The sequence below is a fragment of the Mustela lutreola genome, chromosome 5, assembly GCF_030435805.1.
Source record: "Mustela lutreola isolate mMusLut2 chromosome 5, mMusLut2.pri, whole genome shotgun sequence".
NCBI classification, from domain to species: Eukaryota; Metazoa; Chordata; class Mammalia; order Carnivora; family Mustelidae; genus Mustela; species Mustela lutreola.
Genome location: NC_081294.1, coordinates 145,046,546 through 145,069,308, shown reverse-complemented (window position 1 = coordinate 145,069,308; position 22,763 = coordinate 145,046,546). Strand labels below are relative to the sequence as shown.

Here is a 22,763-nt window from a genome sequence, read left to right as displayed (position 1 = left end):
TTTAATTTTGAATTGCCTCTAGAGCTGATTTTTGCATTGCAAAAGGTTTGTCATATAAGGACAGCAACTCTCAGTTTCTCAAAAAATTGGGTCGTAATTTAAATAACATGGATTGATGCACCTCTCCGAGTACATCATCTTCAATGTGCTTCCTTCCTTCTGGGGACAAGGTTGTAATTTTAAATATTTCTGGCAGTACTTGCTAACTCCCCTTGGGTTGAAGAGGGGCTCCCAAACAAGGTACAAAGTATACTAACTCCCTGAGATTCAAAGTCACTTCCAAAGACAGCCAGAAGAAATAACCAATAACTTGCATGTCCTAGGCAGGCAAAAAGCCAAGCCCTTTTATCTAAAATAAGGCAATCGCTATCCCTGGGAGAGAAAAGATCAATAACCAATGGGTCTGGGTTTGGAGGGGAAGAGACAACTTAAAAAAAAAATTTTTTTTAAGATTTTATTTATTTATTTGACAGCAAAAATCACAAGTAGGCAGAGTCAAAGGGAGGAAACAGGCTCCCTGCTGAGCAGAGAGTCTGACTCAGAGCTTGATCCCAGGACCCAGGGATCATGACCTGAGCTGAAAGTAGAGGCTTTAACCTACTGAGCCACCCAGGAGTCCCAACAACTTGAAGTTTTATTGTCCTCTTTAGACTGGACACTGTAGACAAGAGATTCAGAGGAACAATGTAAGAATTTTCACTCTTGGGGCGCCTGGGTGGCTCAGTGGGTTGGGGCCTCTGCCTTAGGCTCAGGTCATGATCCTGGGGTCCTGGGATCAAGCCCAGCATTGGGCTCTCTGCTCAGCAGGGATCCTGCTTTCTCCTCTCTCTCTGCCTGTCTCTCTGCCTACTTGTGATCTCTTTCTTTCTGTCAAATAAATAAATAAAATCTTTAAAAAAAAAAAAAAAAAGAATTTTCACCCTTTGCTGCCTCCTGCCAGTTTTCCCAGGATCCCCTCTGTAGGCTCTGGTATGTACCAGAGTTTCCCCTTAGCTGTTTCAGGGAATAACATAGCCGTTTACCAGAATGTCCCTTAGTTTCATAAACTCTGGGAGGAGCCCATATGGGGGCCCTCCTGTGAAGGTAGATATGAGCGTATCTGCAAGGCCATTAACTTGGTAGACTTTAGATTATGGTTGTGTAGTCCCTTCAGAGTGGAAAAACAATTCAGACAGAGGATTAGTAGAATGAGTACTTGAAGGAAGGAAGAGGGGAGCAGTAGGAGTTAGCCAGTCTTACAGTCTTATTTTAGGTACCTCTTATGTCTTCAATTTTTCATTAGCATTTTGCAATGAATCTTTCAATGAAACTATTTTGGAATTCTGAAAACTTTTAGAGGCTTCTGCTTGGCAATTAAAAGAGGCATCCCATTCTGTTTAATTTGGGAACGATTGGTTTCAGGTGCACTTTTTTTTTTTTTCAAGATTTTTATTAATTTTTTTGACAGAAAGAGACAGTAAGAAAGGGAACACAAGCAGGGGGAGTGGGGGAGGGAGAAGCAGGCTCCCTACTGTGCAGGGAGCCCAAAGCAGGACTCAATCCCCGGACCTTGAGATCATGATTTGAACTGAAGGCAGACACTTAACTACTGAGTCACCCAGACGCCCTACAGGTGCACTTTGTAAATGATGATATCTAACTGGAACATTCCCTGGAAAGGCCATCATATTTCTAGGCTGTAATTCTCTGGAAGGCTGATAGCAGTTTGGGTAGATCCCTACGTGAAAATGGCATTAACCCACATGTCTTCCAGCCAAATCTAGCTGCAAATAGGATGCAACTGACATTTCTGCCCAGCCTTTTTGGGGGCCACTCAACCTGATGGTTACCAAGCCAAATTCTTTAGGACACAAAACGAGCTTCTAGAGTTTTTGGGTTTCTGGGACCATGGTTCATATATATAAAATAAGCAGGTGTGCTGGAAGTTGGAGTGCTTAATTCTTTGGATTTTAAGGATCCCATTCCATTATCATTTATTATCTTTCTTTTAGGTAAGCCTTTACCTCACGTGCTCATTAACAGAAAGGAAATGGTCCACAGCACCAAGGAAATGGAGCTGTGGACACCGGGAGTTAACAGATACCAAACCAATGTGGGTTCCTCATTGGGTAGTCAGAAACTGCTCCAGGTTGAACAGCCACACAAAGAAAACTTTTTTGCAGCAGGTAAGGAGATCACGGGGAACAACTTCCAAAGCTGTGACTCCCCAAGCAAGGGTGGATGGGTTCCTTGTATTTGGGTAAGGATGATTATTTAGATGGGAAAGCCTGGTCCTCCTATGCAGAGACCTTAAGGAAACCTGCCTAGACACACATCTTATGTTATGCAGATGATGCTTGTGCTCCTCCTTAGCTGGGGATTTTAGTATTATAATGAGATAAAGGTAGTCACAGGTCAATCCTGAGGTCATTCCAGTCCACCTGTGCAGAGAGGAGTCAAGGGTTTAGCTCACACTGCTGTGAGTGGCCTGGGCTGGCTGGAGGTAATTTGCTGTAGCTGGAGGGGTGGTTTTGCTTTCCTTTTACCCTGAGTTAAGGGATAAGCTGGAAAGAAGAGCTTAAGGAAGAAAGTGAGGCAAAGGTCATTAAGTGCAAGCAGATGAGCAGTAAAGGTCAGGTCTTCAGGTCTAAGTGGTGACAGTAGATGTGTAAAATTTTTTACCTCTGGATGGTATTGCCAATATGAACTTGTAAAAGAATTCTGTTTAATTGGTCAGTTGGTTTTAACAAGTAGTTATAGAAATCAGTATTCAGGGGCACCTGGGTGGCTCAGTGGGTTAAAGCCTCTGCTTTCGGCTCAGGTCATGATCCCTGGGTGCTGGGATCGAGCCCCACATCCAGCTCTCTACTCAGCAGGGAGCTGGCTTCCTCCTCTCTCTCTGCCTGCCTTTCTGCCTACTTGTGATCTCTATCTGTCAAATAAATAAATAAATAAATAAAATCTTAAAAAAAAAAAAGAAATCAGTATTCATAAAAACTATAAGAAATATAATAGAAACCAACCCAAATACATTCAAGTTAAAGAGATCTCAGAAAATATTCTATAAGAGTTTGTTTAAGTTTGATGGTTTAATTAGGAGAGATGCATCTTTAAAGTTCTCAGCATTAAATGTAAAGCTTTTATTCTACCTGAGTTTTCTAGCTAAATAAGCTCATTTAAAGTTCTAAAAGATCTTTTAACCAAAAAAATAACTTGGGATTATGGCCAATTTTGCCTAATGTTTAGTAAAATGTTTATAACAATCTAGAAATGATTGTTAAGAACAAGTGAATTAAAAAGATATGGGCAAAATCAAAATTTATAAATGAAGTTTTCAGTAATACGGTGTCTGCTTAAACAGTTACCCAAATCTTTATGATAACTTAAAACATTAGAGTTTGGATAAGTTAAATTAAATTGTAGATAGTCACTGTTTTACCCAGAACTGGGTTTCCCTCTCTGAACCAAAAGATAAAACCAAAACAAAGAGTAGGAAAAGGAAGGGTTTTGCCTGAAACAAGTAAAGGAGAACACTGGGGATATTTCCCCACCATAGTGTCTCCCAAAACAACAAAACCGGGGCTAATTTTAAGGTAACAGTACATATATATTCATGAAGGGGCTTGAGCAATGGGAGAATTCAGCATAAAATTGGGGCAAAATGTGTTGGAGAGGATGTGGAGAAAGGGGAACCGTCTTACACTGTTGGTGGGAATGCAAGTTGGTGCAGCCACTTTGGAGAACCGTGTGGAGATTCCTCAAGAAATTAACAATAGAGCTTCCCTATGACCCTGCCATTGCACTACTGGGTATTTACCCCAAAGATACAGATGTAGTGAAAAGAAGGGCCATCTGTACCCCCAGTGTTCATAGCAGCAATGGCCACGGTATAAGCAGCAATGGCCACGGTCATCAAACTGTGGAAAGAACCAAGATGCCCTTCAACAGATAAATGTATAAGGAAGATGTGGTCCATATACACTATGGAGTATTATGCCTCCATCAGAAAGGATGAATACCCAACTTTTATAGCAACATGGACGGGACTGGAAGAGATTATGCTGAGTGAAATAAGTCAAGCAGAGAGAGCCCATTGTTTTCACTTATTTGTGGAGCATAACAAATAACATGGAGGACATAGGGAGATGGAGAGGAGAAGGGAGTTGAGGGAAATTGGAAGGGGAGATGAACCGTGAGAGACTATGGACTCTGAAAAACAATCTGAGGGATGGAGGGTGGGAGGTTTGGGGAGCCAGGTGGTGGGTATTATGGAGGGTACATATGGCTTGGAGCACTGGGTATGGTGCATAAACAATGAATTCTGTTATGCTGAAAAGAAATTAATTAAAAAAATAAATGCCAATAGAAACACACTAAAAAAGGGGCAAAAGTCATCTTTTTTATTTTAAAGATTTGATTTATTTATTTGAGAGAGAGTGAAAGTGAGAGAGATCACAGAAGGAGAGGGAGAAGCAGACTCAGTATCTGAGCAGAGAGGCTGATCCCAGGACATGGCCTGAGCGTGGAAGGCAGGGAAGGCAGACAGTTAACCAACTGAGCCACTCAGGCACCCCGGAGCAAAAGTCATCTTAAGGTGACAGAGCCAGATAGAAGTCACAAGGGCCTACAAAGGTCAACACCCTCAATTCTCTGTCTTTAGCTGACCTAGTATCTGAGTGCTCAGAGGGGTTTAAATCCTGCAAATATAACTCAAGAATTATTGCTTTTAGGAGATCTTTACTTCTGAACCAGAACCATCAGTTTTACCACTGTTTACTGTTCCTGATATGATTAGGCTGTCTTCTGGCCTAATAGTAGCTGTTTGTTCTTACATTCTTTTATTCCTTTAAAATCATTTCAGACTGCTGATGTCTATTCTTTTAATTTCTATATATCCCAGGAAGTGTTCTGCAAGATAATTCACTTTGGGCCAGTAGTGCTGGTCAGGCCCAGATCACAAGATGGCAGGGAGCCTAAAATGACTCTTCTGGTGTCTAGGAAGCCATGTCTTATCTTTTTTGTTTGTTTGTTTTCTTACAGGGACCCCTAACTCTTTCTGCTTACAATTAAATCTCTGAATCGTTTCCAAATAAGATAAAATACTAAAACATAAAATACTAAGCATGGGTTTATCTACTTTAGGCTTCTTACTGGAGAAACTAAAAGATATTTGATAGTGCTACATTAGAAAATTGAAAAAGGCATATCCTTTTCAATATGGGGGAATGGGGTAACTGGGTGATGGACTTTAGGGAGGGCACGTGATATAATGAGCACTGGATATCATATAAGACTGATGAACCATTGAACTCTGTCTCTGAAATTAATAACACACCGTATGTTAACTAACTGAATTTAAGTTAATAAAAAAGAAAAGAAAAAGGCATAGCCTCTAGAAATTATGAAATATATTCATAAATTTGCCATCTAAAGAATGTTGGTATAACAATTCAAAATTACTACTTAGTTTTCAGAAGACATAAAGGTTTCTGAGGACAAAAAAAAAAATCCTAAAATATGTAATTAAAGCCACTAAGGTTTATAGAAAAGGAACCTTTGGAAAGGAATTTTAGTATGTGAGAACAGGTAAGAAGAGCTGGAGGTTTGAATGATACATATGGTAATGGATCAGAATTGGAGACATCAGTATAAATTCATGTTTAGGTTAAGATGGATACAGATGGGGGTGTCTGGGTGGCTCAGTGGGTTAAGCCACTGCCTTCAGGCTCATCAGGTCATGATCTCAGGGTCCTGGGATCGAGTGCCCCATTGGGCTCTCTGCTCAGCAGGGAGCCTGCTTCCCTCTCTCTCTCTCTCTCTCTCTCTGCCTGCCTCTCTACCTACCTGTGATCTCTCTCTGTCAAATAAATTAAAAAAATCTTAAAAAAAAAAAAAAGATGGATACAGATGGTCAATACTGAGAAATATGTGTAAACATATATATATGCACAGTATAAGACATATATTTCCTTGTGCTGTCAACTGACAGGGCTTAGGAGCAACAAGATTCCCCATAGCAATAAATATAACTACACCCATTTCTTGCTTTCTAATGCTATTCAGTAATAAAAAGAACCAGGGATCCATGGAGAAAGGGAAAATTCCTGGGACAGGAAATATACAAAATGAGCCTATACAGGGGTGCCTGGGTGGCTTAGTCAGTTAAGCATCTGCCTTTAGCTCATGTCATGACCCCAGCCAGGGTCCTGGGATGGAGTCCAAAGTGGGGTCCCCAGCTCAGTGTGGAGACTGCTTCTCCCTCTCCCAATGACCCTCCTCCTCTTTGCTCCTGCCCTCACTCTCTCTCTCTCAAATGAATAAATTTTTTAAAAAATATTTTTAAAAAACTCAAAACAAACCTACACAGCATTTTCTAGTGCCACAGAGTAAGCAAATGATAAAAATAAAAATGATTTTTAAATATACACAAAAATGGATGTCTGTAGAAGGGACAAAGGAGCCAACTGAAAGAGTATCCAGCAGCCAAAACTAGAACAATTTGAGCCACAAAATAAATAACTCAACATAGAAGTTCATGTAGCTATAAATAAATAACCGAGTAAATAAATAAAATGGAGGAGAAGGGACAAATCCCCCATGCAGAAGAATCCCAAATAATTTATGGAGATATGTAATAATTTATGTAGACATAACTCCCCACTCCTTAAATGTAGTCTGTGTATAGTGACTTCCTGAAAAAGAATATAGTGTAGAAAGGGACTGGAGGGAGAGTAACTTTTCAGTGGAACAGTCTGATAAATGCTCCCTCAGTGAGATGGTCAAGGTCAATGAACAGTGATAAGTCATGATGAGAGATGATATTATGAAAATGGCAATTGTTCTCTGGTTTCTTCCTTTCTCAAAACTTTAACTGCAGTCTAATCTAAGAAAAACATCTAATAAATTCCCAGTTGAGGAACTTGCTCCAAAAATACCTGATCAGTATTTCTTAAAACTGTCAAGGCAATTAAAACCAAAACCAAAAACAAAAGGTCTGAGAACCTCTCGCTAAGAGGAGTCAAAACACGCCTGGTGGCAAATGTATGATATCCTGGATGGGATGCTGGAACAACAAAAAAAGGAAAACAAAGGGGGAAAAAAGGAAATCTGAATAAAAGGTGAACTCTAGTAAATAATAACGTATTTATTCTAGCTTATGAATTGTGACAAATATACCATGATGATGTAAGGTGTTCATAATAGGGGAAGTGGGTGCTCGATGTAAAGGAATTTTCCGTACTAGCCTTACAATTTTTCTCTAAGTCAAAAACCATTCTGAAAACTAAAGTATTTAAAAGAGAAAAAGACAGTTGTAAGCAGTTAAAACATAAACTACAAAAAGTTCCCTATCATAACAGAAACATAAAATCCCTAGGACTAACCTTAAGCAGAAGTAAGTCCTATATGATGAAAAAAAGTAAAAAATTCACCGATGATATGAAAACATCTGATAACTGAAGATGAATATCATTTGTCTCTGTATAAAACCAAATGTAAAAAACACGTCATTTCTTCCCAAACTATATAATGTTCGTACAAACCTAAGTGGGGTTTATTCACTGCTGGTACACATGTAAAGTGGTAGGGGGCACCTGGGTGACTTGGTTGAGCACTGGGCTCTTGGTTTGGCTGTGGTCATGATCTGAGGCTCTGGGGATTGATCCCTATGTTGGGCTCCCAACTCAGCACAGAGTTTGCTTCTGTCCCTTTCTCCCTGCCCTACCACCCTCCCCCCACATCACTCCACCTGTGTGCACTCTCTCTTTCTCTCTCTCAAATAAACAAACGTAAAATTGTCAGCACCTAGATGGCTCAGGTCATGATCCCAGGGCCCTACAATCAAGCCCCATCAGGCTCCCTGCTCAGTGGGGAGCCTGCTTCTCTCTCTCCCTCTGCCTGCCCCTCCCCCTTGCTTGTGCTCTGCACCGCCCCCCCACCACCGTCAAATAAATAAGTGAAATCTTTTTTTAAAAAATGAAAAATGTTAGTTTTATGGCAGTTTCAGTAAAGTTAAATATAACTGCCTGCAGACCTAGGCTTTTTACTCTTCCCCAAAGAAATGAATATGTATATCCACACAAAAATGTGTATTTAAATGTTCACAGTAGCTTTATTCACAGTATCCAGAAACTAGGGGGAAAAACATGAATATCCACCAATAAACCAACAGATAAACAAAACATGGTATACCCATAGTTATGGAAAAATACAAACAATAGGAAAAAAATGATAATACTAATATGTATAACAATGTGTTTGAGTCTAAAAAGCATGATGCTGAGTATGATTCTATATATATAAAACTCTAGAAAATTCAAACCGATCTATACTGACAAAAAAAAAAAAAAAACCAAACCCACATTGGTGTTGGCATGGGGCCAAGGGCAGAAGAAGGGCTGTATAGAAAGTGGTTCAAGGAAACTTTTATCATTTTTTATATTTTTAATTTAAATTTAATAAATTAACATATAATGATTACTAGCTTCAGAGGTAGAGGTCAGTGATTCATCAGTCTTATATAATAGACAGTGCTCATTACATCACATGTACTCTCTAATGTCCATCACCCAAGTACCCCATCTTTCCCTCCAGCAACCCTCACTTCATTTCCTATGATTGAGAGTCTCTTAATGTTTGTCTCCCTCTCTGATTTTATTTTTTCCTTTCTTCCCCTATGATCCTCTGCCTTATTTCTTAAATTCTACATATTAGTGAGGTCATATGATAATTGTCTTCCTATGATTGACATATTTTGCTTAGCATAATACGCTCTAGTTCTGTCCACATCATTGAAAATGGCAAGATTTCACTCTTTGATGGATAAGTAGTATTCCATTGTGTATATGTACCACATCTTTATCTACTCATTTGTTGATGGATATCTAGGTTCTTTCCATAGTTTGGCTATTGTGGACATTGCTTCTATAAACATTGGGGTGCATATGCCCCCCCAGGATCACTACATTTGTATCTTTGGGGTAAATCCCTGTTCACGCAATTGCTGGGTCACAGGGTAGCTCTATTTTCAACTTTTTGAGGAGCCTCCATACTATTTTCTAGAGTGGCCACATCAGTTTGCATTCCCCCAACAGGGTAAGAGGGTTCCCCATTCTCTGCATTCTTGCCAACATCTGTCATTCTCTAAGTGGTTAACTTTAGCCATTCTCACTTGTGTGAGGTGGTATCTTTTTTTTTTTTTTTTAAGATTTTAGTCATTTTATCTATTTGACAGACAGAGAGATCACAAGTAGGCAGAGAGAGAGGGGGAAGCAGGCTCCCTGCTGAGCAGAGAGCCCAATGCGGGGCCCGATCCCAGGACCCCAAGATCATGACCCAAGCCAAAGGCAGAGGCCCAACCCACTGAGCCACCCAGGTGCAGCTGTGAGGTGGTATCTTACTGTGGTTTTGATTTGTTTTGATTTGTTGCCAAGGGATGTGGAGCATTTTTCATGTCTATTGGCCATTTGGATGTTGTCTTTGGAGAAATGTCTATTCATGTCTTCTGCCTCTTTCTTGATTGGATTATTTATTCTTTGGGTCTTGAGTTTGATAAGTTCTTTACAGATTTTGGATACTAGCCTTTTATCTGATAAGACATTTGCAAATATCTTCTCCCATTCTGTCAGATTTCTTTTGGTTTTGTCTAAAACAAGGTGCCATGCCTGAGATAGAAATGCTAGCTCAGGGATGCCTGGGTGGCTCAGTTGGCTAGGCGTCTGCTTTCGGCTCAGGTCATGATCCCAGGGTCCTGGGATAGAGTCCCATACCAATAGACCTTGCTTAGTGGAAGCCTGCTTCTCCTTCTGACCACTGCTCCTACTGCTTGTGCTCTCTCTCCTTCTCTCTGACAAATAAATAAATAAGAGAGAAATTAAAAGAGAGAGAGAGAACACTAGCTCACAGAGCAGGTGAGCACAGAGTGTGGACAGGACCAGGGAGACAGAGTGATTGCTTTTCCCTGAGAGTGCAGTAGGGAATGGGGCATTGAGCTTTCTGCCCTGGGGCTGGAGATTGGGAGGCTCCCATTTTCATCCTCATCCTCTAATGCTGCATAGAAAGCCTTCTGGAAACAAAAACCACACAGAGCAAACCAAGGTCACTTACTTAGTCTGGCCCCCTGGCAAGAGTGGTGCAATTCTGCATGGGGCAAAGACATCTGAGAATCAGTGCAAAAGGCCTCTCCCTCTGAAGATCAGTAAAAACACCTGGCCAAGACCAAGCTTACTGATCACACAGAACTGCACAACTGCAGTGTTAGGGGGAAATAATATATAGAATTCATGTTTTTTCCCCCACAATTCTTTAGTTTTTCATTTTCATTTTTTTTCTCTTTCTTTTTCCAACCAATTTCTTATTTTATCAACTCTTTTTTAAAAATCTTTTTTAACTTTCATTTTTACAATTATATTCTATCCTTTCATTGTATTCAAATTTATTTTTGTATATATGTAAGTTTTTCCTTCTTTACAATTTTGGGATGCAGTTTCTTCTACAAATGGAGCAAAATACACCCAGAATCTAGTGTGATGCTCTGTTCTCTTCACCTGACTGATAAATTCTCTCTCTTTTTTCCTTCCTCTTTTTCTTTGTTAAAATCTTTTTTAATATTCATCTTCACAGTTACATTCTATCCTCTCACTGTATTTAATTCTATCTTTGAACATATATAAATTTTTCTTTCTTTACAATTTTGGGATGTAATTTTCTAACAAGCAGAACAAAATATGCACAGGATCCAGTATAAGCTCTGTTCTGTTCACCTGTCTGAGTATATTCTCTCAGTTTTTAAAAATTTTTTAAATTTTATTTATTTATTTATTTATTGTAGTTTTGGGCCTCTTCTGATTTGTTTAGTGTCTATTTCTCTAAGGTCTTTGCTGCCATTTTACTATTTTTTCTCTTGTTCATCTATTCTTCTCTGTAAAGAATGACAAGATGAAAAAATGCACCTCAAAAAAGAGAATAAGAGGCAGTACTAACTGCTAGGGACCTAATCAGTATGGATAGAAGTAAGATGTTGGAACTAGAGTTCAAAATAACGATTGTAAAGATACTAGCTGGGCTTGAAAAGAGCAGAGAGGACACCAGAGAATCCCTTTCTGGAAAAATAAAAGAACTAAAATCTAATCAAGTTGAAATTTAAAAAGCCTATTAACGAGATGCAATTAAAAAGGAGGCTCTAACTGCTAGTTAAATGAGGCAGAAAGTGGAATTAGTGATATAGAAGACACAATGATGGAGAATAAAGAAGCTTAGAAAAAGAGAGAGAAATAATCACTGGATCATGAGGGGAGAATTCAAGAGATAAGTGATACCATAAAGTGAAATAATGTTGGAATAATTGGGATCCCAGAGGAAGGGAAAAGAGAAACAGAGGGGCCAAAGGTATATTGGGGCAAATTATAGTGAAGAACTTCCCTAATATGGAGAAGTAGGCATTCAAGTTCAGGAGGCATAGAGAATCCTCCCCAAAATCAATAAACATAGGTCAACACCTTTACATGTAATAGTGAAACTTTCAAATTTCAGGGACAAAGAGAAAATCCTGAAAGCATCTTGAGATAAGAGGTTCATAACCTACAGTAGTAGAAACATTAGACTGGCAGCAGACCTACCCATGGAGTCCTGGCAGACCAGAAAGGTATGATATATTCAGGGTGCTAAATGAGAAAAATATGCAGGCAAGAATACTTTAACCAGCAAGGATGATATTCAAAATAGAAGGAGAGAAAAAAACTTCCAGGACAAACAGAAACTAAAAGAACTTGTGATCACCAAACCAGGCCTGAAAGAAATGTGAAAGGGGATCCTTTAAGCAAAGAGAGCCCAAAAGGAACATAGACAAGAAAGGAAGGGAGACAACATACAGAAACAGTGACTTTACAGGTAATACAATGGTACTAAATTCATATCTTTCTTTTTTCTTTTTTTTTTTTAAGATTTTATTTGCTTATTTGACAGAGACAGACAGAATACAAGCAAGGTTAGTGAAAGGGAGAAGCAGACTTCCTGCTGAGCAGGGGTCCTGATGCAGGGCTCAACCCCAGTGCCCTGGGATCATGACCTGAGCCAAAGGCAGACGTTTAATGACTAAGCCACACAGGCACCCTTATTCATATCTTTTAAATAATAACTCCAAAGGTAAATGGACTAAATGCCCCCAGTCAAAAGACACAGGGTGTCAGATTGGATAAATAAAGCAAGACCCATTGATAAACTTTCTGCAAGAGACTCATTTGAGACTCGAGGAAACTTTTAGGGGTGATAGAAATGTTCCATGTATCACTTGGAATGGGAGTTTCACAGAGATTATACACATGGCAATTCTCATCAAACTGTACCTTTTAAATGGATGTAGTAGTTGTATATCAATTATACCTCAGTAATTTTTTTGACCTGTAGTTGACACACAATGTCTAGTTTCAGGTATGAAACATTGTGATTTAACAAGTCTGTACATTACCTTAAGCTCAACACAAGTGTAGCCACCATTCCAGTACCATTGATCCTATTCCCTATGCTGACTTTAATTCTCATGATTTATTCATTGCATAAGTGGAAGACTGTACCCTCCCACTCCCCATACCCCATTTTTCCCATCCCTCCACCTCCTTTCCCTCTGGCAAACATCAGCTTGTTCTCTGTATTCATGGATCTGTTTCTGCTTTTTTTGGTTTGTTGATTTACGTTTTTAAAAAGCTTAAATGGGGGGGCAGTTTTAGCAAAACGATTTGTTCTTAGGAGCATGTAAGTATAGGATAGAAAAATTTGGTAGTAAAAGGTAATGAGTGAGTCTTTTCAAATAAGCAAATGAGGTTTAGTAAAGAGAGATAGTATTGTAAAGATTGTTTCAAGGAGGGAAAGGAACTGCTACACAAGAACTCTGTTACCATAAGATCTGCAAGCTTTTCAAGAGTAAAAAGAATTTGTTTTTTATACGAGGAATAAACAAGGGGTAGTGTGGCATAGTGAAGTAAGAATAGGATTGGAAAATTATTTTTATTATTTTTATAAGGCCAGCCTTGTCTCTAGAGGTGCAATTAATGAGGGGTGGTATACTGGCTCAAACAGAGTATAAATTGAAGCTTAGGGCCTGGATGAAGGAAAGCATCTTAACACAGGTTTGTTGAACAAGCATTTGTTCCCATTGATCAGTGGCATTAAACAGTTCAGATAATAATTTATGAATAGAATCTGGAGGTCTGTATGTGGTCTTATGATAAGTAAAGAAAGAAGGCATCTGTAGGGGCGCCTGAGTGGCTCAGTGGGTTAAAGCCTCTGCCTTCAGCTCAGGTCATGATCCCAGGGTCCTGGGGTCAAGCCCTGCATTGGGTTCTCTGCTCAGCAAGGAGTGTGCTTCCCTCCGTTCCTCTCTCTCTGCCTACTTGTGATCTCTGTCTGTCAAATAAATAAATAAAATCTTAAAAAAAAAATGAAGGCATCTGTAGTCTTATTCAAGGTTTATGGGAATAGTGCTTCTTTGCAGCAAGTCTTTTCTGGAGCACAAAAGGGTGGGTGATTTCTTAAACTTTGATGTTTTCCAGGAGCTCAGGCTCAGATAAAAATTCAATTATATTATCGTGTTGTATACTTTCAGGGGCATTTTATTCTGTTCCTTGAGAGTAAATTATGATAACTGAGACCAACTAATGGACTAAAATAGATAATTCCTGAGATTTTATAATTCTTACGGTAGATAAAAGAGCCTAAAACCTGATTAAGGATATAACATGAATCAGTAGGAAAATCACATATTATTCAAATTATGATGTTTGAGATGATTAGAGCTTTGGACAAAAAAGCAGGTAAGAGCTGCATATGACATTAGAAACTAAAAGATACCCAAAGGTAGCAAATAAGAGTTGAATTTAAAAACAATATCAGCATGGACCCTGGATAGCTCTGTTAGTAAAGCATCTGTCTTCTGCTCAGGTCATGATCCTGGGGTCCTCGGGTCCTGGGATCAAGCCACTTGTCAGACTCCTTGCTCAGAAGGGAGTCTGCTTTTCCACCTCCTTCTGTTCCATCCCCGGTCATGCTTACTCTCTCCTGCTCACTCTCTCAAATAAAAAAACTTTAAAAAAAAATCATCCTTAATAACTCAGAGAAAATATAGCTTAGTATTTAGCTGACATCTATATAAGGAAGTTCTCTATGAGCATAAGGGCAATGCAACAAAAGCATAAAGGATAAATGTTTATATGGTTACATAAAAATATAGAACGTTTGGGGGCACCTGGGTGGCTTAGTCATTAAGCGTCTGCCTTTGGTTCAGGTCATGATCCCAGAGTCCTGGAATCAAGCCCTGCATCAGTCTCCCTGTTTGGTGGGAAGTCTGCTTCTTCCTCTCCCACTCCCTTGCCTGTGTTCCTTCTCTTGCTATTTCTCTGTCAAATAAATAAATAAATAAATAAATAAATAAATAAATAAAATCTTTAAACCTAACGAAATCCATCACTCCCTTCTTATCCATAAAGAAGGGTCATTTGCCTTTGACTCTGAAGTGATTGTTTGCACGAAGGAAAGAAAGATTTGGGGAGGTTATATCATGGAACCACTGACTGTGGACCTGGTAATCAGTCAATAGGAATAGAAACAGCCATGTCCATTATTAAAATGCTGATTTATAATATCTGCTGCCTGGAGCCCCACCTTCCCTACTCTTGGTCCAGCAGCCAATGAGGTAAACTTGGGACAGCAGGAGGTCTCTAGGACCCTGATCCATCCCTGCTATTTGCATCCATTCTGAACAAATGATTGGGCCCTATGTAGTACTGATTATTAAATATGTTAATATCACTCTTGGCTGTATAGATGTCATCCCAAAACATTTTTAGCAGCAGTAGGAAGAACCTTCTCTTCCCTTCCTCTCTCCCTCCCCTACTTACCTAGAACTGTGTTACATGAGTTTTCCTCTACAAATGGTGGGAAGAATGACAGAAAAAATTATTAACAAAAGATGTTTAATATAAGAAGATTCAGATAGTATCCAAGAAAATTATTATTATCTCTAATGCTAAATAAAACACTTGCAAAAGAGGGTGGAAAGTAGGGAGATCATGAGAAAAAAGCAAAGTGCAAAGAAGATGGGTGGGAGATCCCACAAGAAGATGATGAAGGATAAATCCCCATCCATCCATGGTCTAGGCTTAAGGATGTCGTTCCCTATATTAAACTATCTAAGGGATAAAAATCTGAACCTTGAAATTACTTGAGAAATACCTCCTTCCTAATAGCATTGAGTCCTAGAGGGTCTAACATGTCATTTGTTGCCAATTCCTCATTTGTGCTAATAACTAGAAGTCATACACCCCCCCACTCCCACTCACCTTTTAAATATTCCTATGTTTTGAAATGTAGTATAGAGAGAAATAGGAATATTTTCTTAAAAGCTTCCTAGCAGGTCTCTTTTGTTCTTCATCCTTAAATATCCTTGAGGGGAAGAGTTGCAAAAGTAATTATCAAGTAATTTTTGGTTTTGGGGTGCCTGGGTACTCAGTTGGTTAAGTAATCAAGTCTTCATTTCAGCTCAGGTCATGATCTCAAGGTCATGAAATGGAGCCCAGCGTCAGGCTCCACACTTATGGCAGAATCTGCTTGGGACTCTATCTCCCTCTCCTTTCTCTCTTTATTTATTTTATTATTGATATCAATTTGGGTATCGATATCAATATCTATATGGGTAGAAATCTCATGGGAATTGGGCAGAAATCTCCTCTGATAACTTGTTTACAACATCGTTGAGCCCTCAAGGAAATCACGTGAGCCTGGTCCATAGTCTTGTGAGGTCTCAGTCCAAATCTCATGAGAACTTACTCCAAATTTTGAGAGCTTTAGTCCAAATCTCTTTCAATCTCCTGAGAAGCCAGGCATTTCTCACAAGATTGCTACCCAAATCTTATCAGAACTCATTTCAAGAACTCAGGGAAATCATGTGACCCACTCTGAATCTCATGAGATCTCAGCCCAAATCTCATGATAACTCAAGCTGGAGTGCAAATTACCACCACTGGTGGCAGTGGTGAGCTGCAGTGAGAGATGCTGGAAGAAGTGACAGTGTCCGTTCCCACCAGGAGGCTGTGGTGAGCTGCACACGTGAGAGGTGCTAGAAGATGTGACACTGCAGCTTGCTGCCACTGGAAGCAGTGGTGAGCTCCAGTGAGAGAGGCTGTAAGAAGTTGCAATGCACTTTCACATCATTGCATGCATTGGTGAGCTGCACTGCAAGACCCTGGAAGACAGTGCAGTGCAGGTTCCTGTCACTGGAGACAGTGTTCAGTTGCAGTGCAAGCGATGCCCAAGGGCCTTGCAGTTCTGCTTATGGCCACTAGAAGCAGTGCTGAGATGCAGTACAAGACCATGGACAGTGTGGATATGCAGCTTGTCCTTACTGGGGGAATGCTGAGCCACCAGGCGAGATGTTAGAAGGAGTGACGGTGAAGTATCCTGCCACTGGACACAGTATTGATCTGCAATGTAAGAAGCTGCAAGGAGTGGCAGTGCAGTTACATACCACTGGAGGCAGTGGTGAGCTGCAGGGTGAGACACTGGAAGGAGAGTCAGTGTCTGTTCCCACCATTGGAGGCAGTGGTCAGTGGCAGTGTGAAGGAAGCCTGAAGGATTTGCAGTGCTACTTACTACCACCAGAGGCAGTGTTGACATACAGCATGAGACCATGGATGGCATAGTTTTGCAGCTTGTCACCACTGGAGACAGTGACAAACTACAGTACGGGATGCTGAAAGGAGTGTGAGTAAAGTATGCCAACATTGAAAGCAGTGGTGAACTGCAGTGTGAGATGCTGGAAGGCATGGCACTGCTGCTAACCACCACTAGAGGGAGTGTTGAGATGCAGTGCAAGGTCATGTGTGGTATATTTAAAGAAATAGAAGACAGCCATAAAATTTATATGGAATCACAAAAGACCCCAAATACCCAAAGCAATCTGGAGAAAGAAGAAGAAGAGAGAGAGAGTCCAAGATGACAGAGGAGTAGGAGACCTTAATTTCATCTGGTCCAAGGAATTTAGCTAGATAGCTATCAAACCATTCTGAACACCTGAAAATTCAAGCAGAGATCAAAGAAAAGAATAGCTGCAACTCTACAAACAGAAAAGCGACCACTTTCTGCAAGGTAGGGGGTACAGAAAAGTGTACCCAGGCAGGAAGATAAACCATGGGAGGAGGGAGCCTCGGTCAGCCAGCTACCACCAAGTGCTAGGGGCAGCAGAGCACAAAATTGGAACTTTAGAAGTCTCTGGTGAGGGATGTCGCTTGGCCAGCTAAGCAGGGAATGGAACCTTTGATGGAACAGTGTGGTCTCAGGATCCTCAGGGTCCCAGGAAGACCAGGGACGCTGGAGGGCAGAGAGCTCCCAGGTAGCAGAGCAGGGAAGCTGGCTGCATAGAGTGAGTGAGCCCAGGAGTGGGCTCTAAGCTGGAGGCTGCCAGCAACCATGATCCATGGCACAGTCTGGCCACTCCTCTTTGAGAAGGCACCCAAAAATCAGCACAACTGGGGAGACCCCCTGTCTTCCCCAGGAGTGTTGCCTGAGCATGCTGCAGGAGTCTGCTGGGTTTGGACACCAAACGGGGTCATGTGCCAGAGATAGAAATGCTTGGTTACGGTCTGCAATGTAAGAAGTATGGACAGAGTATGGAGTATGGAGTATGGACAGAGACCCAGGAGACATGAAGGATTGACCGCTTTTCTGTGAGGGCACAATGAAGAGTGGGGGCCCAAGTTCTCAGCTCCAGGGCCAGAGACTGGGAGGCTGCCATGTTTATTCTCATCCCAAAGGATTGGGATTATTCCCTGCATATTTTCAGACCACAATGCTTTGAAAATGGAACTCAATCACAGGAGAAAAGTTGGAAAGAACTCAAATACATGGAGGCTAGAGAGCATCCTACTAAAGAATGAATGGGTCAACCAGTCAATCCAAGATGAATTTTAAAAATTCATGGAAACACATGAGAATGAAAACACATCTGTTCAATATCTTTGTGATGCAAAAAGGCAGTCCAAAGAGGAAAGTATAGTCCAAAGTCCTATAGTATATAGTATACAGGTATATATACTTCAGTCCAAAGAAGGAAGTATAGTATAGTCCTTCAGTCCAAAGAAGGAAGACCTTTCTCAAGAACCCAGAAAGGTCTCACAAATAAAACCTAACCCTACAGCTAAAGGATCCGGAGAAAGAGCAGCATAAAGCCTAAACCCAAAAGAAGAAGAGAAATAATAAAGATTAAAGCAGAAATCAATGAAGTAGAAACCAAAAGAATAGTAAAACAGAACAACGAGAGTAGGAGCTGGTTCTTTGAAAGAATTAATAAGATTGCTACACCCTGGCCGGACTTCTCTAAAAGAAAAGAAAAAGGAACTGAATCAATAAAATCATTAATCAAGAAGGAGAGATGACACCCAACACCAAAGAAATACAAACAATTATAAGAACATAGAATGACAACTCTATGTCAACAAAACAGGCAGTTTTGAAGAAATGGATGCCTTCCCAGAAACTTAGAAATGACCAAAACTGAACCAGAAAGAAAAGGAAACCTGAAGAGACCCATAATCAGCAAGGATATTGAAGCAGTCATCAAAAATCCACACCAGATGGCTTCCCAGGGGAATTCTACCAAATATTTAAAGAAGATTTAATACCTCTTCTTCTGAAACATTTCCAAAAAATATAACTGGAAGGAAAACTTCAAAATCCTTTTGATGAGGCCAGCATTACCTTGATCCCCAAACCAGACAAAGACCCCACCCAAAAGGAGAATTATGGATCACTATCCCTGATGAATATGGATGCAAAAATTCTCACCAACATACTAACCAATAGGATCCAACAGTAATTAAAAGGATGATTCACCACAACCAAATCAAATTTATTCCTGGGCTGCAAGGGTGGTTCCACAACCACAAATCAATCAATGGAATCCACTACCTTAATAGAAGAAAGAAAAAGAACCAGAGGATCGTCTCAATAGATGCAGAAAAAGCATTCAACAAATTAATGCATCTATTCTTGATCAAAACTCTTCGCCGTGAAGGGATAGAAGGAAGGTACATACCTCCACATCATAAAGACTATCTATGGGAAACCCACATTTCCCAATGGGGAAAACTGAGAGCTTTTCCTTTCAGGTCAGGAACACGACAGGGATGCCCATTCTCATCACTATTGTTCAACATAGTACTAGAATTCCTAGCCTCAGCAATCAGACAACAAAAAAAGATAAAGGGCATCTGAATCAGCAAACAAGAAGTCAAACTCTCAACCTTTGCACACAATAGGATACTTTCTATGGAAAACCCCAAAGACTCCACCCCAAATTGCTATAACTCACCCAGGAATTATCCCTAAAGTGGCAGGATATAAAATCAATGCACAGAAATCACTCGTATTTGTGTACAGCAACAATGTGACAGAAGAAAGAGAAGGGGTCCACCCCATGTATAATTGCACCCAAAACCATAAGATACTTAGGAATCCATCTAACCAAAGAAGCAAAGGATCTGTACTCAGAAAACTATACAGCAGTCATGAAACAAATGGAGGAAGACACAAAGAAATGGAAAAATGTTCCATGCTCATGGATTGGAAGAACAAATATTGTGAAAATGTCTATGCTACCTAGAACAAACCAAAGATTTAATGCCATCTCTATCAAAATACCATCCACATTTTTCACAGAACTGGCATAAATATCGAAGCAGAAGAAGAAGAAAAAACAACAACAACAACAACAACCCAAATAGCCAAAAGGATGTTGAAGAAGAAAGACAAAGCTGGTGGCAACCCAAATGCAAACTTTAAGCTCTATTACAAAGCTGTAATCATCAAGATGGTATGGTACTAGCACAAAAACAGACCCAAACATCAATGGAACAGAATAGAGAGCCCAGAAATGACCTCTCAACTCTAGGTCAACTAATCTCCCTCAAAGCAGGAAAGAAGATCCAACGAGGGAAAAAGTGTCTTCAATAATTGGTACTGGAAATATGGCTTAGCCACATGCAGAAGAATGAAACTGGACCATTTCCTTATACCATACACCAAAATAGGCTCCAAATGGATGAAAGACCTCAATGTGAGACAGGAATTCATCCAAATCCTTGAGAACAGAGGCAGAGACCTCTTTGACCTAAGCAAAAGCAACTTCTTGCTACACACATCTCCAAAGGCGAGGGGAAACAAAAGCAAAAATGAACTGTTGGGATTTTGTCAAGATAGAAAGCTTTTGCACAGCAAAGGAAACTGTCAACAAAGCCAAAAGACAACTGACAGAATGGGAGAAGATATTCACAAATGATATATCGGATAAAGGGCTAGTATCCAAAATCTAGAAAGAACTTACCAAACTCAACACCCACAAAACAAATAATCCAATCAAGAAATAGGCCAAAGACATGAATAGATATTTCTCCAAAGAAGACATCCAAATGGCCAGTGGACACAAAAAAAGTGTTTAACATCCCTCGACATTAGGGAATTACAAATCAAAACTATAATGAGAGACCACCTTACACCAGTTAGAATGGCTAAAATTAACAGGACAGGAAACAACAAGTGTTGGCAAGGTTGTGGAGAAAAGGGAACCTTCTTACTTACTATTGGTGGGAATGCAAACTGGTGCAGTCACACCAGAAAACATTCTGGAGGTTCCTCAATAAATTGAAAATAGAGCAAACCTATGACTCAGCGGTTGCACTCCTGGGTATTTACTCTAATGATATAGATGTAGTGAAAAGAAGGGCCACCTGCACCCCAATAATCATAGCAGCAATGTCCACAATAGCCAAACTGTGAAAAGAGCCTAGATGTCCTTTAACAAATGAATGGATAAAGAAGATGTGGTCCATATAGACAATGGAATATTTCTCAGCCATCAGAAAGAATGAATACCCATAATTTTCATTGACAGGGATGGAACTGGAGGGGATTATGCTGAGTGAAATAAGTCAAGCAGAGAAAGACAATGATCATATGGTTTCACTCATACATGGAAGATAAGGAATAGAGTGGAGGACCACAGGGGAAGGTAGGGAAAACTAAATGGGAAGAAATCAGAGAGGGAGACAAACCATGAGAGACTCTCGACTCTAGGAACCAAACTGAGGGTTACAGAAGGGAGGGGGTGGGGGGAAGAAGTATCTGGGTGACAGGTATTAAGGAAGGCACATGTTGTGATGAGCACTGGGTGTTATAGGAAACTAATGAATCACTGAACACATTAAAATCTACTGATGTACTATATGTTGGCTAATAAACTTAAATTTTAAAAATTAAATTAAATTTAAAAATAAATAAATAAAACCAAGGCAGAAACTGTACATAACCCAGAGGGCTCCATGCTCCTGGAGGATGAGCTAGTGGTCATTGCCAAGGTCTCTGGCCATCAGAGGACTGGAGATCTGAGAGTGGTTCGGTGCACCTCTGCACCCGAAGCCCCATGGCCATGGCAAGGTGCAGGGACCCAGAGGGAAGACCCAACCAGAGGCCAAGCTGGCTCCCCAGGTGCTGCAGGACCCTCACTCCCAGCCCCACCAGGTGTTATCTGTCTAGAACCAGGAAGAAAACCTTTTCCCTCAACTATTCTTTTTTAAAGACAGTTGCTCAGCATTGACACAGAAAAATATACATAAATATACATAAAGCTGGAGCCATTCATAGTTGCAAATGACCTACAAGTTATCAGAATGTAGTGATCACAGAGAGGACCTTGTGTCTCCAGGCAGGCCTCCTGTGTGCAGGTGCAGCTGGGGGCCTGACATGCCTGTGTGGCCGGTGCTAGGCTCCATGATCTCCCTGGAGGGGACCGAAGTAGGAACCTGCTCTGAGAGCTCTGGCTCAGAACAGTACTGCCTGATGGAGACGGATAGCCCCTCATGAGTCCCAGATGTCCTGGTGATTCTTGGGCACCGCCACAAATCTCAGCTTCTTCATGAAGCGGTGGGGGCAGCCCAGCAGCCACAGGTCCCACAGGTCCTACAGGTCCTCCAGGGATAGCACCTTGGTGGGCTTGTGGTCCAGCAGGTACCTGTTCAACTGGTTCTCATCATGCCACACAACCTCAACCCCATTGGCCAGGTTGACCCCCATCACCTGGTGACAGGCCAAGGTCAGTCAGTGAAACTCTACCACCAACCCCCCCCAAAAAGGCTCCCATGTAGTAAACGTTGCCCTGGTCCCTGGGGATCTAGGCCTAGAACTGTGGCCAGCACTAGTAGCTGAAGTGTTCATAGGCCACCCATAGAAACTGGGTTGCAGGGTGCCAAAGAAGGGGGACAGGATCTCCATGCCCACACGATCACAGAATTTCATGTCTACATCTGCAAACACCAGGTCGTCCACCTCACGGAGGAAGCGCTGCTCACAGAAGCAGCTGACCATCACCATGTGCTGCATAGACACATCCTGCCAGTGTGGGGCGCTGGGTACCTCTAGGACCACCACCCTCTAGCCCTTCCAAGGGTCACAAGGTCCCGGCAGCCCACTGCTCAGTGAAGACCTAGTAGGTGACCCTGTGTCCCACCATGATGGGTTCTGTGCCCTCTGCAGGAACAGCTCCAGGAAGACCACCTATATACAGGGACGAGGGACAAGTTGGGAGGAGGGTCACTGTCAGAGGCTGGCAGCAGGAACCCAGAGCTGGGGACCATGGACATGGGCACCTTCTTCAAGGGGGCAGGCCCTGGGCTGCTTTAAACAACAGCCACTCTCCCAGCCCATTCTGAGCAAATCTGCTTGTGGGGCCTCCCTACCTTCTGCTCCCA

General features: G+C 41.0%; 1 pseudogene; it reads right to left on the bottom strand.

The window, feature by feature from the left end:
* Positions 1-21,873: 21,873 nt before the first annotated feature.
* LOC131831428 (histo-blood group ABO system transferase-like) lies at positions 21,874-22,563 on the bottom strand (annotated as a pseudogene).
* Positions 22,564-22,763: the final 200 nt, after the last annotated feature.